Raw genomic sequence first — 19,961 nt, 5'->3', positions numbered from 1 at the left:
TAATTTGCATATGAGCTCATTAATATGTGAGATCTAAAATAGTCTCATAAGACAGTAGGGTAGTGGTTGTCAGGGGCTGGAAGACAAGGCAAATTGGGAAGAGTTGATCCAAAAGAATCAGTCACACAAGAATGATAAGAGTTCTTCTGAGCAACACCCCACCTGCAGCGAATGATGCCGTCTTCTGTGTTTTAGGGGTTGTGAAACAAATGGCTATCACATAAAAGTGTAATGAACACAAACACAAATAATAACAAAAACAGAGCCCTGGGAAACATCGGAGCTGACGACTATGTTTATTATTTTGTTTAGGTGATGATATCAGGAGTGGATTCCTGTTTCCTAGGTTACCAAATTGTGTGTCTTCAGAGTGGGCAGCATTTTGTCTATTAGTTCTATCATGATGAAAACAGCTAATGAAAGATGACTAAAGATCTGGAGGGACGGCTCTGCAGTTCAGAGTAGTCACTGCTCTTGCGGAGGACCTGAGGTTGGTTCCCAGCACTCATGTTGCATGGCTCACAACCATCTGTAACTTCAGTTCCATGGGATCTGATGCCCTCTTCTGGCCTCTGTGGGTACCTGCACTCACGTGCATATTACCCATACCCAGACAATACACAGTTTCTAAAAACATCAATAATGGACCTCAAATGACCTGTCTATGGGATGGGACTAGAGACCCAGTATCACCCCGACCCCGAGGCAGCACTGTGCCTACTGTAAATAAATGAATACTAGTTTTACACGTCAGCCTGTGACCATGGTTGGTTTGCTTCACATCTGGTTGCAGAATCTGCCTCTTGTGCTGACACATCCAGCTGCAGCCCTGCTAGGTCAGGCTCTGTCTCTGGAACCACAGACCACCTACTATGTGCTAAAACTGGCTCAGGGTTCTGAGTGTGCGCATCTGAGCTTAAGCCTGAAGGGATTATCCACGTAGGTACTAACAGAGGAGTAGTCCACCTTAAAAATAAACTTTAAACATGACAGCAGGCAGGCAGGTATTTGCCTTGCTCTTACCCATTGGAAGTGTGTGTGTGTGTGTGTGTGTGTGTGTGTGTGTGTGTGTGTACAAAGGCCCCCCAAACTGAAGTAGTTTTGAAGAAGAGCAAGAAAACCAGTGTTACTGGGCATTAGAAAGAGGACGGTGAGAAAGATTGACATATCTCTGAGCAAATCAGATACCATAGGTTCAGGCAAGAAGCTAGCCTTTCCTCTGGCCTTAGAATTGGACTTCTTATTGAAGAGCCCCCCCCCCCCGCTGTCATGTAGAGAGAGAGGGGAGGTTCACATGAGAGGAGATGAAGGTGGTCATTCTGGACAAGGGGCGATGTGGTCCAATTTTGGGTACACTTTCAAATAGATGGGTGGAGGAGGGGCTCATGACACTCCCCCCACCCAGTGCTACAGGTTGCTCTAATGCTTGCTCAGGGAGGGGAACACATTTCCTAGCGCTGTGGTCCTAGGACCAAGGTCACTGCCCTTGGTCCAGTAAGCAACCGTCACGCATGCTCACTCAAACAACCCTTCTTAACGCAGTGAGTCATAGAAAGAAAGGAATGGTGGAGAAAGCTGGTGCCTCTAGTGGAAGGAGGGAACGAGCCCCTCAGCCTCTTTCATAGGAGCAATAATCCCACCCAGGAGGACAGAAAAACCTCATGACCCAGTCATTACCCTCCCCCTTCTTCATCCCACCACACTGGGGATTAACTTCCAACATATGAACAGAAAAACATTTACACTTTAGTCAGGGACTCATGTGCCCTTGATTAAAAAGTCATTGTTCTGGAGAAACACCCATAAGCCTAAACCTAATCAGACCAGAGTCTTTCTCTCTCAGCCTTTCCCACTTCCTGGGCATTCTTACCAGGTCACTGACCATTGTCAAGAGAAGCTCTTGTTACTCTTGGATGCTTCAAACTTCCTGGACAGACCACACGTCTTTATGAGAGTGACGACTCCACGAGAGGAAGAGCATCCATCTGTCTGATTTCCAAAGGCATCCCGGGAACCCAGACCTGTGCCTAGCCAGCAGTCATTCACCTCTCAAAGGCTGAAGTGGGAGCTGGAGCTGGGACTGTTCACTAAGCTCATTCTTCTGATAGGTGCCTCTTTCAGCACACATGCACCTGCCCACACGCGAACACTCCCGCACAATTATGTTTCAGTTATACAAATACATACAAGCATGTTCTCCTTGAACATCTATAGCCTTGGGGCTGGAGAGGTGGCTCAGTGGTTTAAGAACACTTGCTGCTCTGTCAGAGGATCCAAGTGCAGTTCCCAGCACCCACCTTAGACATCTTCCAACTGTAACTAGCTCCAGGGTTTTCTGACACCTCTCCTCAGCACAAGTAAATGCACTCATTTGCTCATACCCACCTGCGCGTGCAAGCACACGCACAAACATGCACACATCTGAATGTAGTTTTTTAAAATCACGTTATAAAGTCAAACTCCTCCATTTCTCTTCCTTCTTTCCTTTCTTCCTTCCTTCCTTCCTTCCTTCCTTCCTTCCTTCCTTCCTTCCTTCTTCCTTCCTCTGGAGTGTACCTTTCCACATCTTTTTCTACACTGTAACAAAAGCACCTATGGGAAAATAACACAGTAATATTTTAGACAGTAGGTATGTTAGTACGCAAACACAAATCTGTTACATCGGATGCACCGTCTTGCAACTTGCTTTCATTTTAATTCCAGGCAGAGGCTGTCATTAAAATCCCTGAGAGACAGGTGGTTTGGGTACTAGTGGGCTGGGGTTTGGTGGCCTGTGTCCTCTTGTGTTTCCAGGTGGGCTGTTGAACATGGTAGGTCTCCGTGGCTTTGCGAGCATATCTGGAGAATCTGCGCACGGATGGTTATAAGGGAGAGATGGTTTAATGTCTGCACTTAGGGGAGTTTCCAGAACATTTTGACCCTGGACAAGTACAAGTAAACACTACTCAGCTGAAGATGAGGCTCTTTGTTGTTATATGGTACTTCATGGTGTGTTTTCTGCAACAACTGTTAACTCCCCACTTTTGAGCTGTGTGATTGGTCATTGTTTATGTCCACCTGCTTCCCGCCCCACTTAAGGACAGATGCCAGGAAGAGAAGTCTCTGTTTCTTGGGGAGCAAGCATATTTTTTAGTTTTGATAAACACTACCAAACAGTCCTCCAGAGTAGCTACAGGCAAGGAGCGGAGCCTGATTAACAGTAGAGTGTGGTGATCAGGTCATGACCTGTTTGTGCCTGCCTTGCTGGATGCTGAGCCTGCTTCTCCTGAGCTCACCGGGCCACATCTATTTTCAGAGCTCCTGGCACCTCTAGCTGTCCTTGTCATTATTTGGGCTCTGGGTCCTTGAGCAGGCCAAGCTATTGCTTTCTTCCTGACTATTATTTACCACGGCCAAGTACTTTTGGAATTCTGGGTAATAATGGCAGACAAAACGCGAGCGAAATGGAATGTGGGACTGGAGGTGCTAAATTCGGAGCTTTATGCCGGAGACTTTGGCATGATTTCAGCTCGAAATGGAGCACTTTGCGCTCGGCCTAAATTGCCTCAATTGCACCTGGCGAGCAGGGCTGACTCGGTGGGCAGACAGGTGGAATGAGTTTTAGGAGGAGGGCTGGCGGCCTTCCCCAGTCTGAGAAGAAAGGAACCAACTCCCGGGAGGCAGGGAAAGGGCAGAAACCCAGCTTTGGACTCCAAACTGCGTTTTGCTTCAAATCCTGTGGATGCCAGCCAAAGGGCCTTTACTTGATAAACCTCAGACAGTCCTCTCTCAACACGAAAAGGGAATTTTAGTCATTTACAGCCTCCGTTGGCCATCTTAAAACCCACCTCATTTCTTTATTATCATTGCCACAAGGTTCTGAGAGAATGCGATATTTGCAAAATGGAACTTAAGAGACTCTTTAAGAATTCGGATAAGCCCCCCAGCCGCTTCTTGTGGGGGAGATGGCTTTCCAGCGGGCTGGTGTTTGCCCACCCAGAGCGTGCCCCCACACCACGCACCTCTCCCCATGATTACTGCAGTTAGTCAACTATCGACTTGGGAAACAATTTTGTTCCATTTGCTTTCCCTGCCTGATAAAAAGAAAGAAAAGGGAGGCTTTGAAGTGCCTTTCTGGCGGGTGTTTGCATTCAAGTGCTAATGTGATACCGAGGAAAGCGGTGGACGCTAAATGTTTACATTAAAATGGAAATATGGGATCGATTTTTTCCGATAGGGGCTCCTGGTCCCTTCTTAAAAGTATACTTCAAGAGGCCGAAAACAATACAAAACCCGAATCACCATCTTTAAGTGATATCGGCTGAGGCAGCAACTTCTGGTGAGTTACAGCTCGAGCCAGGTAGGATAATTGTTTTCAATGGCTCATCAGTACGCCCCTGTCTTTGTCACAAGAAAAAAAAAAAAAAGGAGAATTTATTTCTCGGCCAGGCACAGGCTTATTATCATCCCAGGCACTTGTGTTTTCCCTCACTGTGACTAATATCTGAGGAAACTACTTAAAGGGTGAAAGATTTATTTGGGCTATGATTTCAGTCCATGGTCCGGCTCGCGCTCATGCTGTGGGCCTGTGGCATGGCGGAGCATCACACTATCACACTGGGAGAGGAGGGGGAGAATGGCGAGCACCCCCTCCCCTGCCCAGTTAGGTACTTCCTCTAGTTAGACTCAACCTGCACCTTTCATGGCACCAGTAACTGGAGATCAAACCCTCAGCCCAACACATAAGCCCTCGTGGGACATTCCATAATCAAACCTTAACAGCAATTTTTCTAATCCTGACACCTTCTAGGCATTTTGTTTTTAAAGGAAGTCCTTCAAAATGATTAAGGCTGAAGCTCTATGAGTCCAGCTGGACGTTGCTAGGCAAGCTTAGAAAAAGTAGATTAGACACCAGTGTTTTGGAGTTTGAGAGATGTAGCTTGCCGTTCCCAAGCTGTGTGGTAAATGTCTCTTTGAACCTTGGTTTTTCCATATCTAAAGAATGCCGCCCAAGTTAAGGGGAGGACTGGGTTCCCACTGGGAAAACACAGAGAAGAATGTGCATATTAGAAACAAATTCCAAATAGTGTTCTATTGTAGACTCAACGTAACATTAATAATGATATTCACCTGTAACTCCAGCTCCATGGAGTCTGTTGCCCTCTTCTGGCATCTACCGGCACTGCACACACGTGTGTAGATACATAGACATGCACACACATGTGTAGATACATAGACATACACACAGTCATGGAAATAAAAATCAAATGACCTTTAATGATAAAAGATATTCCTTGGCATTCAATCACACAGTTTTTCAAACCTCTAACTGTTTCCATTGGGTAGACGCTATTCCTTTGCCAATTCTGTAAAGATACCAGCTTATTCAACAAATATTTATCAAATGTGTTTGCTTTTCTTAGTCAGATGGGATCAGTCAACTTATTAAAATATTTACCAGAAGTGAGTGGAGACCAGGCATCTATCCAGAGCTACAGTGAAGAATGCTAAGGACCAATACTCCTGCCAAAACGTGTGTTGTGAGAGGGGGAGTCATGGCCACGCCCCTCACTCTTCTCTAGGGCTCTGGTCAATCTTTGTATGCATCACTAGACATCTGTAAGACCTGGGCCATCAAGAAGAAGGTTCTGGAATGAAGCCTGAAGAAGCACAATGACAGCCCAAGGGGTCATTATTGACTTGAGAAACTTGAAGGGGTTTCAGTTTCAGTGACAGCTGCATGGCTTGGTACATGGATGACTGAGGCAGGACCACAGAAATACTTAACAGATGCTCAGAGATTTCATTCTGTCATGCCAGACTCGGGGTGGAAATGTCTAGACATTATACTTCCTCTGGCAGACATGAATGTGTGTATTTACTCCCAGAAGAATAAATGTCTGCCAAATGTTTTGAACCTCTGAATACAAGACAGGGTAGAGGGTGGGATGTTGTGAATGTGACGGTTTGTCACTCTTTTATCTCTGTAGGACCAGAAAATATCCTCCCTCAAATGCCTGTGCTCTGCCGGCAAGACCAGCCACCAAATTATTTCTCAGTTCTCCTTCCCTGTCTGTTCTAACTGCTGCATCATGTGGGAGTGTCGCCATGTTGAAGCTGGGTTGAGAACCACTGACTTAGAGTATCCAGGGAGGACCAGAGAGGCTGGTCAGGGGTCTTTTGCAGTGATGTGGATGGAGGACAATGATGTCTTGGATTAGACTAGCAACACCAAGGTGTTGGGTAATGGCCAGATTCTGGAAGCACTTCAGTTCATGATGTATAAATTGTGGGTCATGTTAGAGAAATGATGTCAAGCTGAGCAGTTATAGGGGTGGAGCTTCAGCGGGAATACGGACAGAATGGACTGGGGTGGGGGGTGGGCAGGAGGTGCTCTTGGGAGCTTAGGATTAGACGCGGCAAGCCTGACATGTTTATAGACATGTAAAGGATGACATTGAGTCATGGGTTGATCATGGGATTGAGGTGGAGTCAGGTGGAGGGCAAGCAGTCCACAGTCTGGTGGGAGGTGCTGGTGAACAGCAGGCAGATTATTCCTAAACAACACACAAGTGTGTCCACAGGGTGAGTGCTGTGGGCTGTGGAAGCACGGAGCCAGGTCCAGTCCTGTGCTGGGGAAGCTGAACTGTAACCCCGAGGCTCTTACAGGGCAAGACCAAAAAGAAGGAACAGTGTCAAAGGGAATTATCTAAGCAAAGGCCCAAAGCAACAGCAGAAAGTCTTGCCATTTTGAAACTAAAAATAGTCCAGTCTTTCTCCAAGAGGGCAGAGACTGGGGGGAAGGGCGGAAGGAGGAGTATGGAGTGGCTGTGACTTGGAAACCACATTAAGAAGTCCTGACTATTTTATGAGCATGCAAGGGCACCGCTGGGATGTTCTAAGCAGTCTCTGAGGTCAGATTTAATACATGCCTTTCCTCTGGACAGACTTTTTCCCCAGGAATGTGGTAGGCCAGTTCGGTGAGCTCATCTCCCTTGGGCCGCTCTAAGGCTACCTTCTTGTCCATCCCCATTAGTGCCACTCCAGACCTCATCAGGCATGTCGCATCTAAGTAGGTCACAACAGACAGAAAGGTCCCTGGGGCTTCATTTCCCAATGTCCCAGCCAAGACTCAGGCAAGAATAATCTGCATGGACAGGCTGGCTTTGTGTACTGAGTTGGAGGCTCTGAGTAGGGAGTGCTGGGTGCTTTCTGGGGCAGCCCCGAAAGAGCCAAATAGAGAAGCTTCGCTCTCTTGCTTTCCATGGGAGCTTTTGTTTGTTTTGTTTTCATAGAGCTTGGTACAGTAGGAAAGATCAGCTAAGATCTAAGATTCAACCGCTTTACCCCGCATAGCTCTTTCACTCTGTCACAAGGTTGTGCTAAACATTGCAGCGTGTGGGCATTTAGAATGCCTATCTGAGTCATTTCTAGAAAGAGTCCAAGACATACCCTGCAGCTTCTGGAAGTGGGCTAGATCTGGATGCCGCAGATTGAGAGCACAGGTTCTGAAAATCCAAACTCTTGGACTGGATCTGTCATCTACTACACAACCTGGGACATAGCAATAACCACAGCCCAGCTTTAGCAGCTTCACCTTTCAAAGAAGCAGAGTTAGACTGAGAAGGAGTCAGATAGCGAGAAACAGCAATTGATTAGTGATGTCTGTTAAGGGCATGGCATGAGAGAGGGGAAGATAATCACCTAACTGCTCTTTTTTTTTTTTTAAAAAAAAAACTCTTTTAACCTTTTTATGTTAAATCACAGATTTGTAGAAAAACATAGCTTAATAGTATTAGAAGCATCAATAAAAAGTAAATAGTCTTGTATTTATATTTAAAGAAATTGAAACCATAACTTAAAACCTCCCTTTACCTGGACTTCCTCACCACTATAGCCATATTTTATTGAGTATTTTAGGATAAAAATAATAGCAAAATTACACTATTTCAGAGCAAAGAATTGCCAGAAACTCATATTACTGGGTCATCATAATTACTGAAAGAAAATGAAGGCATTACAACAAAGTAATAGACTGATCTTTCTCTAAAAATTTATGAAATTATTAAATAAATTCTTGTCAAATATATTTTACCAATACACAAAATGATAAATTTGTTGAAAACAGAACAGTAATTGCCCTCCCAGTTTCCCACATCAAACCCATGGCAGACATCACTAATCTATTGCTTGGTTTTTGCTACTGACTTTTTTTCTCTAGCTTAATTCTTCTCAGCCTAATACTGCATTCATCTACCATCAATCAATTAAAATAGACACATGAGAGGAGATCTACTTGATATCATCGGACTAATGGGTCCTACCAATATAAACCCCAAATGCTATAATTCTTCTATCCTGTTGAAGTCTGGAAGTCATTTTACAGGCAAGCATTTCAATCAGGGTGGAGTGAATTACTCAAGATTAGACATGGAAGGGCAAGAATGTTTTGAGACATGCCTATGAAGGAATAAGTTGTAAGTACATACCTAGGTCCACCATAATTGTGTTCATGCTAATTTGCACTGAGTTACTAGCCCTCAAGGGCAACGTTGGACCTACAAACATCTAAGGCTATTGACTGAGTGTTAGATTCTTAGAGAAGTGGGTGAGTGGGTCTACTCTCCGAGTCATAATGGTTACTAGGGATGAGGTCTGTCCTGGTAAGGTTTAACTGTCAACTTGACAGAACCTAGAATATTCTTGGAATAGAACCTCAGTTGAGGAACTGAGTGATCAGTCTGGCTTCTGGTGTTATCCATGAAGGATTGTGTGGTTAACTGATGTAGGAGGGTCCAGCCCACGGTGGGCAACACCATTGTCTAGGCGAGCAATCGGGAATTGTATCAGAAAGCTAGCTGAGCGTAATCTTCTGCCAGCCAGCCATCAGCATCCTCCGTCACTCCTGCCAGACTTCTTTGACTGTGAAGTGAGTCCTGGGTCGTAACGGATACTGTGTGAAATAGCAAGTAATCCCACCTTCAAGGCCTTGCCTTGACCTCCCTCAATGAGAGACTGTGACCTGGAATTGAAGCCAAACAAACCCTTTTCTAACCTATACTGTTTTTGGTCCAGGTGTTTTATTATAGTAACAGAAATGAAGCTAGAACAGGGTCGAATCCAGTGGCTCTCATGGATGGTTTTGGCATCTATGCACTAGAGATCCCCCGTGTGTGTGTGTGTGTGTGTGTGTGTGTGTGTGTTTGTGTGTTTGGTGTGTATATATGTGGTGTATGTGTTTGTGTGTATATAGAGTGTGTGTGTTGGGTGTAGTCAGAGTTTGTGTATGTGGTATATGTACAAATGTGTGTAAATGTGTATGGGAGTGTGTGCTGTATGCACAGAGGCCAGAGTAGATGTCAACCTTCAGACAGAGTCTCTTGATGAACCTAGAGCAAGAGTGGCAGCTGGTAAGCTCCAGTGACCCTCCTGTCTCTGTCCCTACAATGTACAAACAGCCTTAGCCATTTTTAACACAGGTGCTGAGGATTTGAGCTCAGATCCTCATAGTGAACATGTCCCTGCCTGTGATTACAGATGCTTCTGTGACTGGCTTTAGCTTTGTGTTTGAGCATTACAGACATTCACACAGCCACTTTCTGGTTTCCTTATGCCTGCCTCAGCCACTGCTTAAACTCACAGTCTAGTTCTAGTATGGAATATATTGTCTTTCTGCTCGTCTTCTTCCAAATCTGGTCCTTCTGTGTTTTCTACAACCCACCACCATCCCTCTAGTTACAAAGGCCAGAGAGGCTTTAGAAGATGTCTTTGTCACACCTCACATCTTAATTAGCTCTCAGACACGCCTACTTTTCTCTTCCCTCCCACCACCCAGCACTGGGCTCCCGTCATCCTTCACGTGCAGGACTGTAACAGTCTGAAACGGTGCTCCTTCATCCACTCCACCCCCTCCCACACCATTCTCCACAGTGCAGCCTGGATAATTTTTCCAGAGTACAAAAGTGGATTATTCATTCCTTGCTTAAAATGGCAAAGAGCGGACCTGCGCTACACGGTGCTAAGGAATCAGGTTCCTGACACCTGCTGTGTCATGTACCAACATCTGTGACTTTCTGTGCACACATCCCACATCCTGCTCCAACCCAGCATGCTCTTCTCACCTCTCTGCAATACATCTCTCTTCCTTCCTATTTAGCTCATTCCTAGACACCATTCCTGGTTCCTCTCTCGGCCAAGTCTTCCCAAACCTTCCAGCTCCTCACTCAACAGGCTGTGGCACACTCAGAGACTCTGTTCCATCCTCTCATTTATTTTTGTAATGAAATACTCATTTGTCTGATTGCTTGCTTAATGTCCGCCTTCCCAACTAGACTGTAAAGTCCACCCAGACAGGAACGTGTTTATTTTAGCTGCTACACCCTCTGGGCCTTGTTCGCTACCTGGAACTCAATATACATTCGATAATCATTGATGAATGATGAGTGAATGAATGAATAAAAGGATCTAGCTGCCTTGTGTAATGGTTTGGGCTTTCCAAATCCCAACACTCTTGACATTTTGGGCAGGACACGTTGCTACAGAGGGGTTAAGCTTGTTCCTTATAGAATGTTGTCAATATTCTTAGTCTCTGTTCGTTTAGATTTTGGCAATATTTTCCCTGTTATGTTCACTAAAAATGCTTCTAAATACTGCAAGTCTCGGCCGGGTGGTGGTGGTGGCGCACGCCTTTAATCCCAGCACTCGGGAGGCAGAGGCAGGCGGATCTCTGTGAGTTCGAGGCCAGCCTGGGATACCAAGTGAGTTCCAGGAAAGGCGCAAAGCTACCCAGAGAAACCCTGTCTCGAAAAACCAAAAAAAAAAAACAACAAACAAACAAACAAACAACAACAACAACAAAAAATACTTCAAGTCTCCCTCAGTGGGCCAAAATGGACAACTACTGTGGTATATTATACTAAGTATGCAAGGCATTTGTTTGAAACTCTTGGCTGTGGAACTCTCTGTTCTGTGCTTTATGGAGTACTCGGCAGCATACTCTGGTCTCTTCATAGAAGAGTTCTTCTCTGGTCGGTAGATCCATCTGCCTGCCGAGTAAGGCTCCTTTCTGGTGTCCCTTCCAGGGTGTAAGTCTATTTCCTGCCCCAAGAATGTCAGAGGTCATGAACTCCGTGACTTTTCTCAGCAGAATGAATTCCAGTAGACATGAATGTTGATGTCATGCCTGAGACAAAACTCTGAGTCATAGATTCCATGGTTTCCTTTACCCTCTGTTTCATGAATGGCAATGAAGCTGCTTCTCAATAAGTCTGTAATAAAGAAGACGTGGGCCAGTGTGGAAACAGATTTGTTTGGGGACACAACAGGGACATATATCTGTCACTCCAAGGCTTCCATGCTCCATATGCAAACAAGGGATGCAAAGTCCAGAGGGAGTTAGTGCCGTGTAATTGTAAAGAATAGAGCAACAGGATCAGATTATTAAAACTCTGAAGTGGTCTAGCCAACAGACTCATTATGGGCTGCAAACTGATCCAGCTGAGTTCTGTTTCAGGGCATATAAATAGTAGGAGAACGAAGGAAGAAAAGAGCCCTTGGGTTCAAACACTTAATGTATTGATTTGGGTTCTTACATGGGGTTCCAGAGGTCTGGGACGAGGGAGAGCACAGAAATGAGTTTATTCTAGTTTCTATATGTACTCTTTACAGTAGCCCCACTACTAAATGCACAGGCCTTTATCTTAATTTTTTTTTTCAAATTTCCTGTGAGCACTGCATCTACATTACTCCCACCCTCTTCCCCTCCAACTCCTCTCACAATTTATGATCTTTTAAATTATTATTATTTCATGTATATGTGCATTTTTGTATATCTACGCATGTGTACCTTACTGAGTCCATTTAGTTTTGCTCTTATGTACATGTGTCTGGGGTTGGTCACTTGAGATTGGACAACCTATGTGGGAGTTTAATACCAAGGCAATTGATTCTCCCTTCCTGAGCAGCCACTGACTGTGTAGTTCTATCATCTAGGGAGGGGACCATATGGAAGGTCCCCTAAGAATATGAGCATGCTGTGAACGGAGAAAATATGTGTTGCTCACATAGATATCCTCAAAATTACATTATTATTGATTAGAAAAGGTGGTCACAGTGTTTCTTGAGTGGCATGATGAGGACCAATGCCCACATACTCTGCTCTTCTCCTCTCTGGAGCTTTTGTTCTGAGCAAGTTGAGAGGGCCATGCTCTCCAGTATGTGCGATGGAGGGTCCAGAACTTTGATAGGGCAGAGTCACAACTGGAAGTATCTTGGATTCTTGTCTTACTGGGATGGGGAACTCTCTGGGAGAGATGGTGACCAGACCAGTTCATAAAATGGTAATAACTTGTTTTAAACCAAAAGACTCTCAATTGGCAGTGATTTTCGTGCCCTTCCCCAACTCTGTGTACATAATGACATTATCTGGAGACTTATTTTTACCTATGTGTCTATGTATCTGCGTGTATGTGTACATGCCATGTGAGTGCAATATTCATGGAAGCTGGAAGAGGGTGTTAGATGCCCTGGAGCTGGAGTTACAAGTGGTTGTGAGGTTCCCAAAATGAATTCTGGGGACCAAACTTGGGGCCTCTATATGAGTTGTATGCTAGGTCACTGAGATTTGGAGACTTTCTGCTTTTATAGCCTCATAGGTCCTTTACTTATAGCCAACAAATGGCTGAAATACAAGACACATCTTAGCTTCATAACTAACAAAATCTCCATATTTCCTGTAGTGCCAGAATCCTTGAAGGAAACAATAAAGGAGTTATGAATAAATTGAATAAGGTTAACTCATGAAGAGCTATCACATTTTCCATATGGAAACAGATGTGTGGAAGGAGAAACAAAGTGCAAACGGAGTAGATGTTTTCATACCACAACCCATGGGTCCAATTTGGCCCTCTGCCTGTTTGTGTAAATAAAGTTTTATTGGGACACAATGATGGTTACTTGCTTCTGTATTATGTATGATTGTCTTTGTTTTTTCATTGTTGGAATGTAGGCAAGTAGCTGTAACAGAGACAACACATCTTGCAAGGCCTATATTATCCACTGCTTGGATCTTTGTAGGGACAACTTTGCAGACTCCTGTTAAGAACCTGGGTTCGAGTCCCAGCTCTGACATCCACCAGGATATGATATTGGTCATGTCACCTCTCTGAGATTTAATAGTCTCATCAATCAAATAAAGAGAGTGACAGAACCATGTCCTATATGGTTTTATAATCCTAATTGTTTTATGATTTAATGAGCTCAAGTGCTTTGCCCATTCCCAAGCCACATAACATATGCTTAATGGAGGATAGTTACTATTGTTATTTAGACATTGATCAGTCATTTGATTCCCCCAGTTCTCAAATATGCACAGGGCACTTCCTGTATGCCTAATGGTCTAGGCAATATGGATCCAAAGGCCAGGTGATGTTAAATCCTGATCTTCAAATTAGTTTGAGTTTAGGAAACAGATAATAAAGGATGATAGCTCTTATTAAGTTAGTATTACAGATAATAATAATAAATGGTTATTATAGTAAAACATTGTTTGGGCCTCAGGTGGCGGTAGATACTTCCATGGGGATTAGCAGTGAGTTTTCTTTTTTCATTGCAGACACCCTGGCAGCCCACAAGGAAATGTGTTTATCTCAAAGGCACTTGGCAGAGGTAGTACAGCCGGGGCCAAGCTGGTAGAAAGACCCCATTTCTCAACCCAGCTTTCTACACGGAATTATTTAGAAGGAAACTTTATCAGACGGCCTTCCAGCTCCACGTCATCCATCTTGCAGAGGTAATTCAATAGCCCTCGCCAGCTGATGATTTATGGGATGGGTGGCCTCCGGGAGGCTGCTCTTTGTATTACAGCCTGTCTTTTATCAATGGCTGGCGACCTGCTAGCTGGGGCCAGAAGCAACAGGCTGTTTGTTTAATCCTGTTAATCCGGGTCTTGGTTACAGCTAGCTCCAGGGCCAGCAGAGGGCCGATGGCCACTTGGGCAGATGAGAGTCTCAGATTGTTCCAAGTTGGATGCTCTCATTAAAATGGAGTGACTCTGTCTTAATACAGTGGGGCTCTTTCTTCTGTACAAAGCTTCCATTTGGCTCCAGCCTCCAGACCCTCTTGACCTCGCTGTTCTTGGGAGGGAGACATTTTTGTCTTCCCTTTACAAATGAGAAGCCCACACTGAGGGGCACTTACTTAATTCATGCTTCGACTGAGAAAGCTGCAGTGAATGCTTGGGATCTGTTGTGAGGAAGCTCAGGGTGGTGGGGACAGGGCGTGGTGTCTGAGCTTTTGTCTCCTTGTTGTCCTGACCAAAGGGCCACGCTGATGCAATCTCCAGGAAGCCAAGCCCTCACTTTCTCATCCATAATGTCATTTGCAGCACTTAGCACTGGGCCTGGCACATAGTAGGTATGGCGGTTTGGATGAAAACAGCCTCCATAGAAACTCATAGGGAGGGCCTTTATTGGAGGGGTGGCCTTGTTGGAGTAGGTGTGGCATCATTGGAGGAAGTGTGTCACAGGAAGTGGGCTTTGAGGTTTCAGATGCTCAAGCCAGGCCCCGTGTCTTCCTGCTGTCTGTCTGTCCCGATGTAAAACTCTCAGCTCCCTCTCCAGTATCGTGTTTGCCCGCACACTGCCATGTCGTGCCATGATGATAATGGCCTAAATCCCTGAATTGTAAGCCAGCGCCAATTAAACGCTTTCATTTATAAGAGTTGCCATGGTCATGGAGTCTCTTCCCAGCAAGAGAAACCCTAACCAAGACAGTAGGTACTCAATCAATATTTAAGGGATGAATGTTTTCAGGACTTTGTAACTTCAGAACTGTTTCTGTTCCTGAAACAATCCTCCATGTGATGGTGTTGCTCACCCCAAGTGTCCTTAAGGTCAAGGCTCAGTTGCCATCTTCAGGCAGCCAGCCATCTGTAAGATGGGAATTGTGCAAGTTAATTAAACAGAATGGAATACAGGGAGTTGGTTCAACATCGACTGGAAGGTGGGGAAGGAGGAAAGGATCAGTATGCAACACACAGTACCTGCAATATCTGCATAGCCCATCAGCCTGGTAGGTGGTATGGCTTCCCTGGGTCCTCTGTCCCAGGATGTTTCACAAGGCAGCCGCCATATGTCAGCTGAAACTGGGGTCTCTTCCAAAGTCAGTTTCCTCTGAGGGAGGGATCTGCTTCCAAGATCACGCCAATGATCATGGAGAGGTTCAGCTTCTTCATGGGCTTTTGTAGTAAAGTCTTTGCCTGTGGGTAGAGGAGGTCCTTACCTCCTAGATGTCTCCACAGGGGACTCCCAACATGGCTGCTGGCTTCATCAGAATGAGCAAGCCAGAGAGAAAAGCCATGGCTGAGATCAGTTTCCTCATTCAATCTCAGGGGTAGCATTCCATCACCTCTGCTGTGAGGAATGAGGCAGAAAGCCCATCATCTCTGCCACAGGAGAAGGACTCACACAGGGGCATGAGTCTCTGGACCAAAGATCACTGGGAAAACTCGGAGGCGGAACCAGGTGGGAAGTAGCTCATCATTCATAGGGCTAGAGGAACAATGGAAATGGCTGGGGTTCTAGAATCTGAATGCTTGGAAGAGGGGCTGGCAGCGACCCTGGCCAGCTGGTGCTGGTAATGGATAGGCTCCCATGGTGCTGTTTCTAGCGTTATTATTTCTGGAACCATTGAGCATGGCCTGGAATGGGGTAGGGGGGTGGGGGATGGGGGGTGGGGAATATCCAGCGGCAAGGGGGACAAGATTCAGTGAGGTGAACTGTACTTCTGAAAATTCACCCCCTACATCCATAATGAAGTTTTCTAAAATAATTTCCATGCTTGGCGGGAGTGGGGAGAGGGTGCACAGTGCAGGGGGAGTTGTACATGGACTTCAGCACAGTTGGAGGTCAGAAGTCAATCTTTGGGTTCTTCATGATTCTCCATCTTGTTTTGAGACAAGGACACATTGCTGTCATGTGCCAGGCTAGCGGTCCTGTGAATGTCTATGGATTCTCCCATCTGCGCCTCCCATCTGATCATAGGGTGCTGGGATTCCAGGCACATGTGCTATTGTGTCCGGCTTTTATGTGGGTTCTGGACATCTTCACTTGCTTCTTCATGTTTAAGTTTCTTTTCCTGACAAAAGCAACTTAGAACTGGTTCATTCTGGATCACTGTTAGAGATTTAGGCCCTCATGGGGAAATCAAGACAGCAGGAGCCAAAGGTGCTGATCATATGACATCCATAGTTAAGAAGCAGCAAGCGCATGCTGTGCTCAGTCCAGGATCCCAACCCAAGGAATGCCGCCACCCACGGTGGGTGGGTCTTCCCACCTCAGTGAACACAGTCCAGATAATCCCCCAGGTGCTCAGAGTTAGCTTAACCTCAATATCACCTCACTGGTATGTCCAGACCCTTGTCTCATGGATGATTTTAGATCCTGTCAAGGTGGCGACACGAACTACCACATCATGCTTGCTTCCTGAGTACTTTACTGATGGAGACATTTCCCCAGCCCCACATAACAATCCCGAATCCACAGAGCCTGGGCTGGTATTTGGGAATAGGGTATTTGCAGGAGCAACTAGATCTGAGAGATGGCAGACATGCACACCAGAAAGCATGGGAAAAAGATAGACCAACTGTGCCTATAAGCTAGAGGTGCCAAAGGTTGATAGGAAATGGCCTGGAGCTAAGAGAAAGGCAGGGGTGAATACTCTCGCATCCCTCAGAAGGAAACTTTCCCTGACACCTTGCTCCTCGATTTTGTTTGGTACGATCGATGACAAATTCCTATACCTCGGGCCACCTGGCTTGGGATTCTCAAGTTGCTCCTTAATCACAGTTTTCCTTTTTGCTGTTTGGGTTGTGATCAGCCAGGACCCCAACATGCCAGATGTCAACAGCTTATGAGTTCCAACTAACTCTCTCAGTGCAGTGTGTTATGATCAGCCCATTTTACTTTTGATTTTCATTAACCTCCTATTCTGCCTATCTTGTGTATTAAACTTTATCATAGATGCATAAAGGATAAACCCGTCATGTGTATGTAGATTTTAGAATGGCCTGCAGTGTCTAGGCATCCTGGTGGGTCTTGAACAGATCCTTCATGGATGACGGTGTGTGTCTTTTGTTATAGAAGGTCCGGGTTGCGAACAGCCTCCCTCAGCTTGAGGTCATCTCTGGTGCCATCTGTCATGTAGACCTATGACAGATGTCCCAAGGATGCTTTCAGTGTGGTTACTGTCTATTGTTACCACGCAGGTGACAGAGGGTGGGTAGATGAGGAGGAATGGTAGCATGGGTGCTAACACATGGCTCTCTGGAGGAAGCTTTGGTGGCCCTCCTAACGTGCAAGCCCTGGCTGGGTCTCCTCCCTCCTCTGTGTCCCTTTGGTCTCTTGAATGGCACGTTATCAAGGTGTCTCGTGCACTGTCTACTTTCTCGTGAACCCCATGTGGGTAGACACTCTCTTCTTTTTGCCTTACTCTTTCTCCAGGGCCAAGCACATAGTAGGTGGTTGGAAAACAGTGGTTAAGTTGAATATTTGGTAGGGAAAGTGGAGAAAGGGAGGCTTGTCGGCAGAAAGGCTGAGTTAGCTCAGTTCCAACCGCAGTCTTCACGTTAACATTTAATCTTCATAACAGTTCTGGGTGCAGGTGTTTAATCTCCATTTTGCGTATATGAAAAATGATCCAAATGATTTACCCACAAAGGAATGGCAGAACCAGGGCTTGAATCTTCTTTCTACAAAACATCCCTGCTCTCACATCCTTCTTACAATTGTCAGGAATGAACAATTAATGTGTTCCCAGAAGCCACAGGGTGTGTCTGTGTGTCGCCATCTGCATCCACGCTTGTGTTAGTGATATTATCATTTTTTCATTTTGTGTATGTACCTATTTGTATGTGAAAGTGTTCACTGTATGTGTATATGTGTTTCTGTACATGTGAGTGTATGTATATATGTGTGTATGTATGTGTATTTGTATGTGTGTCAGTATGTATGTGGTATGTGTGTGTGGTGTCTGTGTGTTTGAGTATATTTGTATGTGGGAGTGTGTATGTGTGTGTGTGTGTGTGTGGTATATATGTATATGTGCGCATTTGTGGTATACGTATGTGTTTGTATATAAGTATGTGTGTGGTGTGTACGTCTTTGTATGTGTGTGAATGTGTGTGTGTGGTACATGTGTATGTGTGTGGTATTTGTATCTCTGTGTGTATCTGTGTGTGTTTGTGTTGGAGTGCATGTGGTATATGTGGACATGTGATATCATTCATATCTGGGCATTGGAGCAGTTGAGAGGTTCGCTCTCTTGAGAACTCTGGTTGTTGAAAGGGAGCTGCTCTGTCTGGGAGTGTGATGAGGCCAGAGGACGTCAGGCACCCAGCTCCGTCACTCTCCACTTTATTCCTTTAAAAATATTAAACCTCATGTAATGCATTTTGATTATATTTGTTTCTGCCTCAACTCCTCCCAGTTCCACCCCTTTCCCCTCTGACCCAACATTTTGTCCTTTTTTTTTTTTTTTTTTTTAAATGCCCATCAAATCCAATTTATGTCTTGGACGTGTGGCCTTCCCCGGAGTGTGGTCAACTCATTACACATAGAGAGAAGCGACTTCCTCTCCCAGCAGCTAGGGCAGGACTTCATGCCCACGTCGGGATTTGGTCTGGCCTGAGCTTGCACAGGCTTTTCCCATGGTGTCACAGGAGCTGAGTTCATGCGCAGCTGCCCAGCTGTGACGGTTTCTTCACAGTCACCCACTGTCTCTGGCTCATATGTTCTTTCCACCCAGTCTTCCACAGTGATCTCTGGGCCCTGGGAGAAGGAATGTGATCTGTGCTCACTTAAGGCTGAGCACTCCTCTCAGAAGTCTCCTGTTCTCTGCACATTGACTAGTCGTGATCTGTGTTAATCACTATCTGGAGCAAAGAGAAGCTTCTGTGGTGAGAATAGAGAGATACATTCATCTTTGGGTGTGATGAGCTGTTAGGACTCAGTTGAATACTACGTCCACCTTAATCCTTTTGAGACAGGGTCTGAACCTGGAGCCAGGACAGCTGCCAATACACATCAGTGATCTTGTCTTCTCCCACACCAGCATTAGGGTTGCAGGCCATGCTCAGCTGTACCCAGATTCTTACGTGTGTGACGGGGATTCGAACTTAGGTCCTTGCTCTCCTATAGCAAATTCTCTTACCCACTGAACAATCTCGCTAGACTGACATCCAATCATCACTTCACAGAATAAGCAGTGTTGACGGAGGGTCTGCAACCAAACTGAATATTCTAGTTAGCGCCAATTCTACTGCACAGCCAGACAGCTGAAGTCTACCAACATCCCTCCATGAAGAGTGATTAATAGGTTGTTGATACATCTAATGGTTTGTTTAATTGATGGCTTCTGCCATTATTAGGGGAGAGTTTAAAGGGGCTTTTTATGATTATAAGACCCACATCAATTAGTCTTGGAAACAAGAGTGTAAATACAAATGTCGTTTGTTCGGTTGCCAATCAAACCCAGCGCCTATGCTTGTAGCCAAAGCTTTAAGGATTTATTCTGTAAATATTTGAGCATGTATTATGAGTCTGGCACTGTTCTTGTGGTGGTGTGGGATGTGAACATATACAAGATGCACCCTGTCCTCAGGGGTCTTGCAGTGTAGTTAAAGAAGTGAGTCATACACACGCATGTTAATTAACACAAGGCTGTTGAGGGTAAAGTACTAATTAGCAAGTAGGACACTAGGAGAGTTGTGCTGTGGCTACTTACAGTAACAGCAGAGAGGAGCTTTGATATCAGCACTGAGCCCTTGATGCTCATTCTGTTTTGGAGATGAGGAAACCAAGGGCTTAGAGATGCTGAAGGACTTGCACAAGTTCACAAAACTAACAGGTGAGACATGATGATTAACACTGACTGTTGGCTTGACAGGGTCCAGAACCACCTAGCAGACAAGCTTCTGGGCTCCTCTT

At 45.3% G+C, this 19,961-nt stretch overlaps 1 long non-coding RNA gene across 1 annotated transcript; it reads right to left on the bottom strand.

Moving 5' to 3' along the window:
- Positions 1-2,668: 2,668 nt before the first annotated feature.
- Positions 2,669-15,531, bottom strand: LOC131897823 (uncharacterized). Its single transcript, XR_009375809.1, has 2 exons — positions 15,020-15,531; positions 2,669-2,847 (listed from the first exon to the last, which is right to left on the bottom strand). It is a non-coding gene; the product is annotated as an uncharacterized LOC131897823 (long non-coding RNA).
- Positions 15,532-19,961: the final 4,430 nt, after the last annotated feature.

The sequence above is a fragment of the Peromyscus eremicus genome, chromosome 23, assembly GCF_949786415.1.
Source record: "Peromyscus eremicus chromosome 23, PerEre_H2_v1, whole genome shotgun sequence".
In the NCBI taxonomy this organism is placed as follows: domain Eukaryota; kingdom Metazoa; phylum Chordata; class Mammalia; order Rodentia; family Cricetidae; genus Peromyscus; species Peromyscus eremicus.
This window is presented reverse-complemented; position numbering and strand designations above follow the sequence as displayed.